Raw genomic sequence first — 17,683 nt, forward strand, 5'->3', positions numbered from 1 at the left:
TACATTGCCTGGTTTCACAATGTTTTACGTGGTTGTTGGTGTTCCATCAGTGAAAGAAACAGTGTCATGAAGTTAACGTTGTCCTGGAAACAGCCTCAGTCACGGGATGCGTCTGAAATGGCACCCTGTTCCCTATCTCTCTCCCCCTATTCCAAAGGGAGCACGCTATTCCCTATCTCTCTCCCCCTATTCCATAGGGAGCACCCTATTCCCTATCTCTCTCCCCCTATTCCAAAGGGAGCACCCTATTCCCTATCTCCCCCTATTCCATAGGGAGCACCCTATACCTTAATATAGCACCCTATTCCCTATCTCTCTCCCCCTATTCCATAGGGAGCACCCTATTCCCTATCTCTCTCCCCCTATTCCATAGGGAGCACCCTATTCCCTATCTCTCTCCCCCTATTCCAAAGGGAGCACCCTATTCCCTATCTCTCTCCCCCTATTCCAAAGGGAGCACCCTATTCCCTATCTCTCTCCCCCTATTCCAAAGGGAGCACCCTATTCCCTATCTCTCTCCCCCTATTCCAAAGGGAGCACCCTATTCCCTATCTCCCCCTATTCCATAGGGAGCACCCTATACCTTAATATAGCACCCTATTCCCTATCTCTCTCCCCCTATTCCAAAGGGAGCACCCTATTCCCTATCTCTCTCCCCCTATTCCAAAGGGAGCACCCTATTCCCTATCTCTCTCCCCCTATTCCGAAGGGAGCACCCTATTCCCTATCTCTCTCCCCCTATTCCAAAGGGAGCACCCTATTCCCTATCTCTCTCCCCCTATTCCAAAGGGAGCACCCTATTCCCTATCTCCCCCTATTCCATAGGGAGCACCCTATACCTTAATATAGCACCCTATTCACTATCTCTCTCCCCCTATTCCAAAGGGAGCACGCTATTCCCTATCTCTCTCCCCCTATTCCGAAGGGAGCACCCTATTCCCTATCTCTCTCCCCCTATTCCAAAGGGAGCACCTGATTCCCTATATAGCACCCTATACCTTAATATAGCACCCTATACCTTAATATAGCACCCTATACCTTAATATAGCACCCTATACCTTAATATAGCACCCCAGACTCTTCCACCATTAATACCCCGGCCTATCAGCCCCAGACTCTTCCACCATTAATACCCCGACCTAACAGCCCCAGACTCTTCCACCATTAATACCCCGACCTAACAGCCCCAGACTCTTCCACCATTAATACCCCGGCCTATCAGCCCCAGACTCTTCCACCATTAATACCCCGACCTAACAGCCCCAGACTCTTCCACCATTAATACCCCGACCTAACAGCCCCAGACTCTTCCACCATTAATACCCCGACCTAACAGCCCCAGACTCTTCCACCATTAATACCCCGGCCTATCAGCCCCAGACTCTTCCACCATTAATACCCCGACCTAACAGCCCCAGACTCTTCCACCATTAATACCCCGACCTAACAGCCCCAGACTCTTCCACCATTAATACCCCGACCTATCAGCCCCAGACTCTTCCACCATTAATACCCCGACCTATCAGCCCCAGACTCTTCCACCATTAATACCCCGACCTAACAGCCCCAGACTCTTCCACCATTAATACCCCGACCTATCAGCCCCAGACTCTTCCACCATTAATACCCCGACCTATCAGCCCCAGACTCTTCCACCATTAATACCCCGGCCTATCAGCCCCAGACTCTTCCACCATTAATACCCCGGCCTATCAGCCCCAGACTCTTCCACCATTAATACCCCGACCTAACAGCCCCAGACTCTTCCACCATTAATACCCCGACCTAACAGCCCCAGACTCTTCCACCATTAATACCCCGACCTAACAGCCCCAGACTCTTCCACCATTAATACCCCGAACTAACAGCCCCAGACTCTTCCACCATTAATACCCCGACCTAACAGCCCCAGACTCTTCCACCATTAATACTCCGACCTAACAGCCCCAGACTCTTCCACCATTAATACCCCGACCTAACAGCCCCAGACTCTTCCACCATTAATACCCCGACCTAACAGCCCCAGACTCTTCCACCATTAATACCCCGACCTATCAGCCCCAGACTCTTCCACCATTAATACCCCGACCTATCAGCCCCAGACTCTTCCACCATTAATACCCCGACCTAACAGCCCCAGACTCTTCCACCATTAATACCCCGACCTAACAGCCCCAGACTCTTCCACCATTAATACCCCGACCTATCAGCCCCAGACTCTTCCACCATTAATACCCCGACCTATCAGCCCCAGACTCTTCCACCATTAATACCCCGACCTAACAGCCCCAGACTCTTCCACCATTAATACCCCGGCCTATCAGCCCCAGACTCTTCCACCATTAATACCCCGACCTATCAGCCCCAGACTCTTCCACCATTAATACCCCGACCTAACAGCCCCAGACTCTTCCACCATTAATACCCCGACCTAACAGCCCCAGACTCTTCCACCATTAATACCCCGACCTATCAGCCCCAGACTTTTCCACCATTCCTTTGAATGAGTGTGTACAATTGAAAGAGTGCATGCCTTGTCTTAGTATGTGTACAGTATATATGAATTAGAGTGTTTCTATGAGTGTTTGTCTATGTGCATGTCTATGAGTGTGTGTTGAGGGGTTTAAATGCCCCACTATCTGCCTGCCTGCCCGGGCCCATCCGTGGGTTTCTGCATATATTGAACACTGCTGTGGATTAATGGGGAGGGTTGGCGAGCCGACAGGCTACTAGGGCCGACGGGACCCGGACTGAACATCTCTCTCTCTCTCTCTCTCTCTCTGTCTCTCTTTCTTTCTCTGTCTCTCCTCCTCTCGGTCTCTCCTCCTCTCGGCCTCTCTCTCTCTCTCTCTCTCTCTCTCTCTCTCTCTCTCTCTCTCTCTCTCTCTCTCTCTCTCTCTCTCTGTCTGTCTGTCTCTCTCTCTGGGTTTATTTTAAGTAGAAATGCCTTCCAGTGCCTTTCTCTTGGGAGAGATGGTTGCCAGGCTGCCTGCCTGCGTCCTCCCTGCTCTCTCCCCTACATTAATGCATTGCAGCTATCCACACAACAACTAAACCTAGCTAACAGCTAGCCACACAACAACGAGACCTAGTTAATAGCTACCCACACAACAACGAGACCTAGTTAACAGCTATCGACACAACTAGACCTAGTTAACAGCTATCCACACAACAACTAGACCTAGCTAACAGCTACCCACACAACAACTAGACCTAGCTAACAGCTATCGACACAACTAGACCTAGTTAACAGCTATCCACACAACAACTAGACCTAGCTAACAGCTATCCACACAACAACTAGACCTAGTTAACAGCTATCGACACAACTAGACCTAGCTAACAGCTATCCACACAACAACTAGACCTAGTTAACAGCTATCGACACAACTAGACCTAGCTAACAGCTACCCACACAACTTCTAGACCTAGTTAACAGCTATCGACACAACTAGACCTAGCTAACAGCTATCGACACAACTAGACCTAGCTAACAGCTATCCACACAACAACTAGACCTAGCTAACAGCTATCCACACAACAACTAGAGTAGGAGCAGATCCTTGCCTAGTGCTATGGGTACACGGCAGTGTTTTCTTAGTCTCTAAGTCAACCCACATGTCATGTATAAACATTGGACAGAGGCTGAGACGTTTCTAACCTAGATGGACAGTATGGAAGTGAACACCCAGAAGTGAAAGGGTGTAACTTAAAAAAATGTTTTTTTAAATGTATGCAGTTGCTGGAACAAACGTATTTTATAGAAAAAGACAGAAAGCCATTGAGAGGTCATGAAACGCCCTGAGACAGAAGCAACAGTTAGAGAACTATATCACTTCCAGATGTCACAATTCTTTTGTGAAGCGAAACGAATTATATCTCCCTCTCCAACAGCGATTTATATATATATATATATATATATATATAAATCGCTGTTGGACATCAGGTAATGTCACAACACAATAGCAGCATTGTGTTGTGACATTACCTGATGTGTGACTATGGCAGTGTCCCAATCGGCACCCTAGTCACCTACATATTGCACTACAGGTCACATAGGGCTGGTCAAAGAAAGGCCCCATAGGGCCCTGGTCAAGAAAAGGCCCCATAGGGCCCTGGTTAAGAGTAGTTCACTATGTGAGAACAGGGTGCCATTTTGGACTTAGACATTGACTTATGTTTGCTGCAACTGACCACACCACTCTGGTTAGAGAGGGGAGGAGGAGGAGAGAGGAGAGGAAGGGAGGGGAGAGGAAGGGAGGGGAGAGGAGGAGGGGAGGAGGAGAGGAGGAGGGGAGGAGGAGAGGAGGAGGAGAGAGAAGGAGGAGAGAGAAGGGAGAGGAGGAGGGGAGGGGAGGGGGGGGGGGGGGAGGAGGAGGAGAGGGGGGAGGGGGAGAGGGGAGTGGAGAGGCTGTTGGCCAATGTTTCGCTGGCTGTTGGCCAATGTGTTAATTTCTAGCATCGCTGGAAAAGCCAAGGTTATGTGGTATAGGCGTACAGGGAACTCCATGCATTCTTGTACTGCAGCGCCTGGGTTCTGGTTAGATCATACTTGAATGCAGCTCCTCCGTGGTTATTAACCCACTCATGACCAAATGCTTGTGGCAGTAGTCAGCTGGTCTAGATGCTTCTGACCTCATTGCAGGTGCCTCGACTTAGTCAGGATTAGACTGAAACGTGAACTGCAATGATCCTCGGACTGCGTTCCAAATGGTATACTATTCCCAGTAGTGCACTATATAGGAGATAGAGCTCCATTTAGGATGCATCCTGGATGATGAATGATGGATGATCAACCTGGATGATGTATGATCACCCTGGATGATGGATGATGTATGATCACCCTGGATGATGTATGATCACCCTGGATGATGGATGATGTATGATCACCCTGGATGATGGATGATCACCCTGGATGATGGATGATCACCCTGGATGATGAATGATGGATGATCACCCTGGATGATGAATGATGGAGTGATCATGATGGATGGTGTATGATCACCCTGGATGGTGTATGATCACCCTGGATGATGAATGATGGATGATCATCCTGGATGATGGATGATCACCCTGAATGATGTATGATCACCCTGGGATGATGGATGATGTATGATCACCCTGGATGATGAAGTACCTATCTTGGATATTAACCCATCCTGAAGTCTCTTACATGAAGTCATCATGATCTGTTCCAGACATTTACACTATAATGAATAATACCAATCCCTTCTACCTCCCTACCACAGAGCCAGGCTAACATTTGGCTAATGATATCTAATGATATCTAATGATATCTAATGATAGCTAATGATATCTAATGATATCTAATGATAGCTAATGATAGCTAATGATAGCTAATGATATCTGATGATTAGCTAATGATAGCTAATGATAGCTAATTATAGCTAGCTAACGACTGTCATAGCCTCAGACTCATTGACCATGTTGTTGGGGGTTCTTTCCCCTCTTCATTGATATATACGGTAGCCTGGTCGCAGAACGGTTTGTGCTGTCTTGACAACTCATACATGGCAATACAAACAGGTCTGGGATCAGGCTTAAATTTGGTAATGAATATTATGGAAATGTTTAGTCATAGTGAACACGTTTTTTGAGAGGCTGGTTTCTCAACGCCGGGCCTGCCAGAGGAAGGGAGCGTGCTGCGTGCACATCAAGCCTGATGAGGACGTTAGAAGGAGAAATGAAAGCGGTGGGCTGAGATCCTGTTTTCTCTTTTCACACGTTTCTATGAGTTGAATGACTCAATATGAACAGCAGCAGAGCAGATAAGAGCAGAGAACAGCACTACACTACACTGTCCTACACTACACTACACTGTCCTACACTACACTCTTCTACACTGCACTACACTGTCCTACATTACACTACACTGTCCTACACTACACTACACTGTCCTACACTACACTGTCCTACACTACACTGTCCTACACTACACTACACTGTCCTACACTACACTGTCCTACACTGCACTACACTGTCCTACACTACACTACACTGTCCTACACTACACTGTCCTACACTGCACTACACTGTCCTACACTACACTGTCCTACACTGCACTACACTGTCCTACACTGCACTACACTGTCCTACATTACACTGTCCTACACTACACTGTCCTACACTACTCTGTCCTACACTGTCCTACACTACACTGTCCTACACTACACTACACTACACTGCCCTACACTACACTACACTACACTACACTACACTGTCCTACACTACACTACACTGTCCTACACTGCACTACACTACATTACACTGTCCTACACTACACTACACTGCCCTACACTACACTACATTACACTGTCCTACACTACACTACACTGCCCTACACTACACTACACTACACTGTCCTACACTGCACTACACTGCCCTACACTACACTGTCCTACATTACACTGTCCTACATTACACTACACTGTCCTACACTACACTACACTGTCCTACACTACACTGTCCTACATTACACTGTCCTACATTACACTACACTGTCCTACATTACACTGTCCTACATTACACTGTCCTACACTACACTGTTCTACATTACACTACACTGTCCTACACTACACTGTCCTACCTTACACTACACTGTCCTACATTACACTACCCTGTCCTATATTACACTACACTGTCCTACACTACACTGTCCTACACTACACTGTCCTACCTTACACTACACTGTCCTACATTACACTACCCTGTCCTATATTACACTACACTGTCCTACACTACACTACATGACACTGTCCTACACTACACTACACGACCCCTCACTACATGACACTGTCCTACACTACACCTCACTACACTACACTACACTACATGACACTGTCCTACACTACACTACATGACACTACATGACACTGTCCTACACTAAACCTCACTACACTACACTACATGACACTGTCCTACACTACATCTCACTACACTACACTACATGACACTGTCCTACACTACACTACACCTCACTACACTACACTACACTACATGACACTGTCCTACACTACACTACACCTCACTACACTACACTACACTACATGACACTGTCCTACACTACACTACACTACACCTCACTACACTACATGACACTGTCCTACACTACACTACACCTCACTACACTACACTACACTACATGACACTGTCCTACACTACACTACACCTCACCTCACTACACTACACTACACTACACTACATGACACTGTCCTACACTACACTACACTACACCTCACTACACTACATGACACTGTCCTACACTACACTACACCTCACTACACTACATGACACTGTCCTACACTACACTACACCTCACTACACTACACTACACTACACTACATGACACTGTCCTACACTACACTACACCTCACTACACTACACTACATGACACTGTCCTACACTACACTACACCTCACTACACCTCACTACACTACATGACACTGTCCTACACTACACCTCACTACACTACACTACATGACACTGTCCTACACTACACTACACCTCACTACACTACATGACACTGTCCTACACTACACTACATGACACTGTCCTACACTACACTACATGACACTGTCCTACACTACACTACATGACACTGTCCTACACTACACTACATGACACTGTCCTACACTACACTACATGACACTGTCCTACACTACACTACATGACACTGTCCTACACTACACTACACTACACTACACTACACTACACCTCACTACACTACATGACACTGTCCTACACTACACTACATGACACTGTCCTACACTACACTACACTACACTACACCTCACTACACTACATGACACTGTCCTACACTACACTACATGACACTGTCCTACACTACACTACACTACATGACACTGTCCTACACTACACTACACTACATGACACTGTCCTACACTACACTACACCTCACTACACTACACTACATGACACTGTCCTACACATGCTGGATTGGATTTCATCATGAGGCCAATGGTGACTTTAAAACAGTTACAGAGTTTAATGGCTGTGATCGGAGGAAAATGAGGATGGATCAACAACACTGTAGTTACTCCACAATACTAACCTAAATGACAGAGTGAATAGAAGGAAGTCTGTACAGAATAAGCACAGGCAAAACCCTAGATGAAAACCTGGTTCAGTCTGCTTTCCAACAGACACTGGGAGATGAATTCACCTTTCAGCAGGACAATAACCTAAAACACAAGGCCCAATCTACACTGGAGTTGGTTACCAAGACGACATTGAATGTTCCTGAGGGGCCCAGTTACAGTTTTGACTTGAACATCTATGGCAAGACCTGAAAATGGTTGTCTAGCAACGATCAACAACCAATTAGACAGAGCTTGAAACATTCTGAAAAGGATAATGGGTAAGTGTTGCCCAAACCAGGTGTGGAAAGCTCTTAGATATTTACCAAGACAACAGTATCTATTACACTTGGAGCAAGACAACAGTATCTATTACACTTGGAGCAAGACAACAGTATCTATTACACTTGGAGCAAGACAACAGTATCTATTACACTTGGAGCAAGACAACAGTATCTATTACACTTGGAGCAAGACAACAGTATCTATTACACTTGGAGCAAGACAACAGTGTATAAATCTATTACACTTGGAGCAAGACAACAGTGCTGGATGAATGACATTTAATGACCACTTTTATTTTCGTGTCAAATCGCCATTTGGCACAGGGGGGGTTCTGTTTCAGCCCAGCACTAACATACCTGATTCAAAATCAAAACCTATTGAGCTGATAACCCAGTAGATCAGGGATCACAGCGAGGTTGGCCCACTGCTGGTATGGAGTTGTTTTTTTGTTCATCTGAAACGATGCTTTAGTAGTAATAACCTGTTTTGTTACTACTCAATGATCTATTTAACCAATAAGATCAGAGGGGGTTGGTGGTATATGGCCAATATACCACGGCTAAGGGCTGTGAGGCACGATGCAACATGGCGTACAGCCCTTAAATGTGGTATGTTGGTCATATACCACCAACCCCCCCAAGGTGCCTTATTGCTGTTTTAAACCGGTTACCAAGGTAATAAGAGCAGTAAACAAGTCATTTGTGTATACACTATTCAGGACTCGAACGACACAATTTATATTAATCTTGACATACAAGTTATCGTACAAGTTATCATACAAGTCATATTTGTACATTTTGTAGAGAAGTGTTGATTCATTGAAGTGAAGTGTTTAAACCTGTTTTAAATGTTAAACTATTATTCAAGATGAACTAGTGCCAATGTTGATTCATTACAGTGGTTCTGTCTGTATTTTTTTTTTAAATTGAACCTTTATTTAAACTAGGCAAGTCAGTTTAAGAACAAATTCTTATTTTCAACGACGGCCTAGGAACAGTGGGTTAACTGGTCTAGGAACAGTGGGTTAACTGGTCTAGGAACATCTAGGAACAGTGGGTTAACTGGTCTAGGAACAGTGGGTTAACAGGTCTAGGAACAGTGGGTTAACAGGTCTAGGAACAGTGGGTTAACTGGTCTAGGAACAGTGGGTTAACTGGTCTAGGAACAGTGGGTTAACTGGTCTAGGAACAGTGGGTTAACTGGTCTAGGAACAGTGGGTTAACTGTCTTGTTCAGGGGGCAGAACAACAGATTTGTGCCTTGCCAGCTCGGGGATTCGATCCAGAAACCTTTTGGTTACTGGCCCAACGCTCTGACCACTAGGCTACCTGCCGCCTCTACGCTCTAACCACTAGGCTACCTGCCACCTCTACACTCTGACCACTAGGCTACCTGCCGCCTCTACGCTCTGACCACTAGGCTACCTGCCGCCTCTACGCTCTAACCACTAGGCTACCTGCCGCCTCTACACTCTAACCACTAGGGTACCTGCTGCCTCTACACTCTGACCACTAGGCTACCTGCCACCTCTACGCTCTAACCACTAGGGTACCTGCAGCCTCTACACTCTGACCACTAGGCTACCTGCCGCCTCTACGCTCTAACCACTAGGCTACCCTGCTGCCTCCACACTCTAACCACTAGGCTACCTGCCGCCTCTACACTCTAACCACTAGGGTACCTGCTGCCTCTACACTCTGACCACTAGGCTACTCTGCTGCCTCCACACTCTAACCACTAGGCTACCTGCCGCCTCTACACTCTAACCACTAGGCTACCCTGCTGCCTCCACACTCTAACCACTAGGCTACCTGCCGCCTCTACACTCTAACCACTAGGCTACCCTGCTGCCCTGTATTCTCAAAACAACATTTTCATTGTGTCTAGTTGTAAGATGAGAAATCTATTTGATTCGATTGTCACTCTTTCTCAGTATATCAGCTATCTGAACCCATTCTGTTGCTTATCATATAGCATGCATCACCAATGAGGCATTATGTACATGTTGAGCTAATGTTGTCAATTTAAAATTATATCAGTAGACAATGTATTCCAGATTCCAGATTTTGTACATTCCTTTTAAGTTCTGACATATATAAAATGGTTTAGTACAAATCCAACCCTTGCAATTTAGGTACGGTATGAAAATAAGGAGATGACAATTAGGCTACAGGAGATGAGCATTCCAGTTAACATATATTATGAGGTAAATGTTATTTTATTCATTTTTTTTAGCAATGTTGCTTGCAAAAAGGTTGCAGTTGTTCCCATAGTAGATAGTAGACCAGGGGTATTCAACTCTGACCCTACCAAGTCCGGAGCCTGCTGGTTCTCTGTTCTACCTGATCGTTAATTACATCCACCTGATGTCCCAGGTCTAAATCAGACCCCGATTAGAGGGGAATCACCCACCTGATGTCCCAGGTCTAAATCAGACCCAGATTAGAGAGGAATCCCCCACCTGATGTCCCAGGTCTAAAATAGACCCCGATTAGAGGGGAATCCCCCACCTGATGTCCCAGGTCTAAAATAGACCCCGATTAGAGGGGAATCACCCACCTGGTGTCCCAGGTCTAAATCAGTCCCTGATTAGAGGGGAATCACCCACCTGATGTCCCAGGTCTAAATCAGTCCCTGATTAGAGGGGGAATCACCCACCTGGTGTCCCAGGTCTAAATCAGTCCCTGATTAGAGGGGAATCCCCCACCTGGTGTCCCAGGTCTAAATCAGTCCCTGATTAGAGGGGAATCCCCCACCTGGTGTCCCAGGTCTAAATCAGTCCCTGATTAGAGGGGAATCCCCCACCTGGTGTCCCAGGTCTAAATCAGTCCCTGATTAGAGGGGAATCCCCCACCTGGTGTCCCAGGTCTAAATCAGTCCCTGATTAGAGGGGAATCCCCCACCTGGTGTCCCAGGTCTAAATCAGTCCCTGATTAGAGGGGAATCACCCACCTGGTGTCCCAGGTCTAAATCAGTCCCTGATTAGAGGGGAATCACCCACCTGGTGTCCCAGGTCTAAATCAGTCCCTGATTAGAGGGGAATCACCCACCTGGTGTCCCAGGTCTAAATCAGTCCCTGATTAGAGGGGAATCCCCCACCTGGTGTCCCAGGTCTAAATCAGTCCCTGATTAGAGGGGAATCCCCCACCTGGTGTCCCAGGTCTAAATCAGTCCCTGATTAGAGGGGAATCCCCCACCTGGTGTCCCAGGTCTAAATCAGTCCCTGATTAGAGGGGAATCCCCCACCTGGTGTCCCAGGTCTAAATCAGTCCCTGATTAGAGGGGAATCCCCCACCTGGTGTCCCAGGTCTAAATCAGTCCCTGATTAGAGGGGAATCCCCCACCTGGTGTCCCAGGTCTAAATCAGTCCCTGATTAGAGGGGAATCCCCCACCTGGTGTCCCAGGTCTAAATCAGTCCCTGATTAGAGGGGAATCACCCACCTGGTGTCCCAGGTCTAAATCAGTCCCTGATTAGAGGGGAATCACCCACCTGGTGTCCCAGGTCTAAATCAGTCCCTGATTAGAGGGGAATCACCCACCTGGTGTCCCAGGTCTAAATCAGTCCCTGATTAGAGGGGAATCACCCACCTGGTGTCCCAGGTCTAAATCAGTCCCTGATTAGAGGGGGAATCACCCACCTGGTGTCCCAGGTCTAAATCAGTCCCTGATTAGAGGGGAATCCCCCACCTGGTGTCCCAGGTCTAAATCAGTCCCTGATTAGAGGGGAATCCCCCACCTGGTGTCCCAGGTCTAAATCAGTCCCTGATTAGAGGGGAATCCCCCACCTGGTGTCCCAGGTCTAAATCAGTCCCTGATTAGAGGGGAATCACCCACCTGGTGTCCCAGGTCTAAATCAGTCCCTGATTAGAGGGGAATCACCCACCTGGTGTCCCAGGTCTAAATCAGTCCCTGATTAGAGGGGAATCACCCACCTGGTGTCCCAGGTCTAAATCAGTCCCTGATTAGAGGGGAATCCCCCACCTGGTGTCCCAGGTCTAAATCAGTCCCTGATTAGAGGGGAATCCCCCACCTGGTGTCCCAGGTCTAAATCAGTCCCTGATTAGAGGGGAATCCCCCACCTGGTGTCCCAGGTCTAAATCAGTCCCTGATTAGAGGGGAATCCCCCACCTGGTGTCCCAGGTCTAAATCAGTCCCTGATTAGAGGGGAATCCCCCACCTGGTGTCCCAGGTCTAAATCAGTCCCTGATTAGAGGGGAATCCCCCACCTGGTGTCCCAGGTCTAAATCAGTCCCTGATTAGAGGGGAATCCCCCACCTGGTGTCCCAGGTCTAAATCAGTCCCTGATTAGAGGGGAATCACCCACCTGGTGTCCCAGGTCTAAATCAGTCCCTGATTAGAGGGGAATCCCCCACCTGGTGTCCCAGGTCTAAATCAGTCCCTGATTAGAGGGGGAATCCCCCACCTGGTGTCCCAGGTCTAAATCAGTCCCTGATTAGAGGGGAATCCCCCACCTGGTGTCCCAGGTCTAAATCAGTCCCTGATTAGAGGGGAATCCCCCACCTGGTGTCCCAGGTCTAAATCAGTCCCTGATTAGAGGGGAATCCCCCACCTGGTGTCCCAGGTCTAAATCAGTCCCTGATTAGAGGGGAATCCCCCACCTGGTGTCCCAGGTCTAAATCAGTCCCTGATTAGAGGGGAATCACCCACCTGGTGTCCCAGGTCTAAATCAGTCCCTGATTAGAGGGGAATCACCCACCTGGTGTCCCAGGTCTAAATCAGTCCCTGATTAGAGGGGGAATCACCCACCTGGTGTCCCAGGTCTAAATCAGTCCCTGATTAGAGGGGAATCCCCCACCTGGTGTCCCAGGTCTAAATCAGTCCCTGATTAGAGGGGAATCCCCCACCTGGTGTCCCAGGTCTAAATCAGTCCCTGATTAGAGGGGAATCCCCCACCTGGTGTCCCAGGTCTAAATCAGTCCCTGATTAGAGGGGAATCACCCACCTGGTGTCCCAGGTCTAAATCAGTCCCTGATTAGAGGGGAATCACCCACCTGGTGTCCCAGGTCTAAATCAGTCCCTGATTAGAGGGGAATCACCCACCTGGTGTCCCAGGTCTAAATCAGTCCCTGATTAGAGGGGAATCCCCCACCTGGTGTCCCAGGTCTAAATCAGTCCCTGATTAGAGGGGAATCCCCCACCTGGTGTCCCAGGTCTAAATCAGTCCCTGATTAGAGGGGAATCCCCCACCTGGTGTCCCAGGTCTAAATCAGTCCCTGATTAGAGGGGAATCCCCCACCTGGTGTCCCAGGTCTAAATCAGTCCCTGATTAGAGGGGAATCCCCCACCTGGTGTCCCAGGTCTAAATCAGTCCCTGATTAGAGGGGAATCCCCCACCTGGTGTCCCAGGTCTAAATCAGTCCCTGATTAGAGGGGAATCCCCCACCTGGTGTCCCAGGTCTAAATCAGTCCCTGATTAGAGGGGAATCACCCACCTGGTGTCCCAGGTCTAAATCAGTCCCTGATTAGAGGGGAATCCCCCACCTGGTGTCCCAGGTCTAAATCAGTCCCTGATTAGAGGGGGAATCCCCCACCTGGTGTCCCAGGTCTAAATCAGTCCCTGATTAGAGGGGAATCCCCCACCTGGTGTCCCAGGTCTAAATCAGTCCCTGATTAGAGGGGAATCCCCCACCTGGTGTCCCAGGTCTAAATCAGTCCCTGATTAGAGGGGAATCCCCCACCTGGTGTCCCAGGTCTAAATCAGTCCCTGATTAGAGGGGAATCACCCACCTGGTGTCCCAGGTCTAAATCAGTCCCTGATTAGAGGGGGAATCACCCACCTGGTGTCCCAGGTCTAAATCAGACCCTGGTAGGAGGGGAATCACCCACCTGGTGTCCCAGGTCTAAATCAGTCCCTGATTAGAGGGGATTTTTTTTTTTTTAAAGGAGTGGAAATGACTTCGAGGTCCAGAGTTGAGGGGAGATTTCTTTTTTGTACTTATTTAATTTAACCTTTAATTTAACTTGGCAAGTCAGTTACGAACAAATTCTTATTTTCAATGACAGCCAAGGAACAGTGGGTTAACTAGGCTACCTGCCGCCTCAGATAGACAGTGCATGGTTGCTCTATGTAGGCCTACCACTGACCCTGTATAAGCTATATACTGAGCTCACAGCGAACCTTTTTTAGGTCAATAATATGCTGTTTTTATTAAGATGTTGGCTTTATAATTGTGAGGAAAAATTGAACTAGCTAGTAGCTTAACAGTAGCTAGTTATACCTAAGTAGTTTACAAGATTAGCTGACTTTTCTCAAAATGACCCTTGTTGTGGCTAGCTGCTTCCTGTCCCTGGTGCTATTCCTTATTACACTGTAGCTCCTACGACACTCATTTGGTGCCCGAGCAAGGCATTTGATTGGTTTGACGTGTTGTGAGGTTGAGTTCTCAACCTTTCTTCAGCTGATGTCTGCCATGGATCTTTCCAGTTTTTTTGGGAAGCGACGAGGCTAATCAACTTGAGGTACAGACTGACCAGGTGAATCCAGGTGAAAGATATGATCCCTTAATGATGTCACTTGTTAAATCCACTTCAGTCAGTGTCGATGAAAGGGGAGGAGACATGTAGATGAAGGGGAGGAGACGGGGTTAAATAACGATTTTTATGCCTTGAGACAATTGAGAAATGGATTGAGGATGTGTGCCATTCAAAAGGTGAACGGGCAAGACCAAATAATGGAAATATATGGGAGTATGTGCCTGGCATATTGGTTTGAGTGTGTCAAGAACTGCAACGCTGCTGGGTTTTTCAACAGTTTCCCGTGTGTGTCAAGAAAGGCCCACCACCTAAAGGACATGCAGCCAACTTGACACAACTGTGGGAAGCATTGGAGTCACCATGGACCAGCATCCCTGTGGAATTCTTTGCACACCTTGTAGAGTTCATGCCCTGACGACTGGTACATGTGCCTGACTGCACACACACTTACGTATGCAGGCAGACAGACAGACAGGCAGGCACACAGGCAGGCTGACAGGTACACAGGCAGGCACGCTCACGCACACACATACACACACCCACGTGTCATATTTGATTGATCTTGTGTGTGTGCTCGCAGGACAGGACCGGCCTTGAGTGCAGTTCTATTTCCTAACTAATACATGCCATTTCCTCTCCCACCCGGACTGTGCTGTGTGTTTGGCTTCTCCTGAGGCCACTTCCACTAGGCAGTGCTCTGCTCGACCCTGCCCTGTTCTGCTCTGCCCTGCTCTGCCCTGTTCTGCTCTGCCCTGCTCTGCCCTGCTCTACCCTGTTCTGCTCTACCCTGCTCTACCCTGTTCTGCTCTGCCCTGTTCTGCTCTACCCTGCTCTACCCTGTTCTGCTCTGCCCTGTTCTGCTCTACCCTGCTCTACCCTGTTCTGCTCTACCCTGTTCTACCCTGTTCTTCTCTACCCTGTTCTGCTCTACCCTGCTCTACCCTGTTCTGCTCTACCCTGCTCTACCCTGTTCTGCTCTACCCTGTTCTACCCTGTTCTGCTCTACCCTGTTCTGCTCTACCCTGTTCTGCTCTACCCTGTTCTGCTCTACCCTGTTCTGCTCTGCCCTGTTCTGCTCTACCCTGCTCTACCCTGTTCTGCTCTGCCCTGTTCTGCTCTACCCTGCTCTACCCTGTTCTGCTCTGCCCTGTTCTGCTCTACCCTGTTCTACTCTGCTCTACCCTGTTCTGCTCTACCCTGTTCTACTCTGCTCTACCCTGTTCTGCTCTGCCCTGTTCTGCTCTACCCTGTTCTGCTCTACCCTGCTCTACCCTGTTCTGCTCTACCCTGTTCTGCTCTACCCTGTTCTGCTCTACCCTGTTCTACTCTGCTCTACCCTGTTCTGCTCTACCCTGCTCTACCCTGTTCTGCTCTACCCTGTTCTGCTCTACCCTGTTCTGCTCTACCCTGTTCTACTCTGCTCTACCCTGTTCTGCTCTACCCTGCTCTGTGTGGCTGTCTTTGTCTGTCTGGTCTGGGTACAGTATGTCTGCTGTGTGTGTGTGTGTGCGCTAGCGGGCGCGCGTGTGTGTGTATGTGCCAGCTGGCTGTTCTGCTTGACTGCAAGAACACAGAGAGGGTGTTGCATCATCAAACACTGAACACTGATCCTGGTTAGCAGGCTGAGAAAGAGGAGAAAATATGGTAGTTAATCAGACTACAGTAAGCCAGCTGGTCTAGGGGTGGTAGTCTGTCAGACTACAGTAAGCCAGCTGGTCTAGGGGTGGTAGTCTGTCAGACTACAGTAAGCCAGCTGGTCTAGGGGTGGTAGTCTGTCAGACTACAGTAAGCCAGCTGGTCTAGGGGTGGTAGTCTGTCAGACTACAGTAAGCCAGCTGGTCTAGGGGTGGTAGTCTGTCAGACTACAGTAAGCCAGCTGGGCTAGGGGTGGTAGTCTGTCAGACTACAGTAAGCCAGCTGGTCTAGGGGTGGTAGTCTGTCAGACTACAGTAAGCCAGCTGGTCTAGGGGTGGTAGTCTGTCAGACTACAGTAAGCCAGCTGGTCTAGGGGTGGTAGTTAATCAGACTACAGTAAGCCAGCTGGTCTAGGGGTGGTAGTTAATCAGACTACAGTAAGCCAGCTGGTCTAGGGGTGGTAGTTAATCAGACTACAGTAAGCCAGCTGGTCTAGGGGTGGTAGTCTGTCAGACTACAGTAAGCCAGCTGGTCTAGGGGTGGTAGTCTGTCAGACTACAGTAAGCCAGCTGGTCTAGGGGTGGTAGTCTGTCAGACTACAGTAAGCCAGCTGGTCTAGGGGTGGTAGTCTGTCAGACTACAGTAAGCCAGCTGGTCTAGGGGTGGTAGTCTGTCAGACTACAGTAGGCCAGCTGGTCTAGGGGTGGTAGTCTGTCAGACTACAGTAAGCCAGCTGGTCTAGGGGTGGTAGTCTGTCAGACTACAGTAAGCCAGCTGGTCTAGGGGTGGTAGTCTGTCAGACTACAGTAAGCCAGCTGGTCTAGGGGTGGTAGTCTGTCAGACTACAGTAAGCCAGCTGGTCTAGGGGTGGTAGTCTGTCAGACTACAGTAGGCCAGCTGGTCTAAGGGTGGTAGTCTGTCAGACTACAGTAAGCCAGCTGGTCTAGGGGTGGTAGTTAATCAGACTACAGTAAGCCAGCTGGTCTAGGGGTGGTAGTTAATCAGACTACAGTAGGCCAGCTGGTCTAGGGGTGGTAGTCTGTCAGACTACAGTAAGCCAGCTGGTCTAGGGGTGGTAGTCTGTCAGACTACAGTAAGCCAGCTGGTCTAGGGGTGGTAGTCTGTCAGACTACAGTAAGCCAGCTGGTCTA

At 48.5% G+C, this 17,683-nt stretch overlaps 1 protein-coding gene across 8 annotated transcripts in view; it reads left to right on the forward strand.

Annotated features, from left to right (window-relative positions):
• LOC109879527 (jun dimerization protein 2-like) overlaps positions 1–17,683 on the forward strand; it is a 51,616-nt gene that overhangs the window by 20,539 nt on the left and 13,394 nt on the right. The window lies entirely within an intron of this gene.

Source organism: Oncorhynchus kisutch, linkage group LG12, assembly GCF_002021735.2.
Source record: "Oncorhynchus kisutch isolate 150728-3 linkage group LG12, Okis_V2, whole genome shotgun sequence".
Taxonomy (NCBI): domain Eukaryota; kingdom Metazoa; phylum Chordata; class Actinopteri; order Salmoniformes; family Salmonidae; genus Oncorhynchus; species Oncorhynchus kisutch.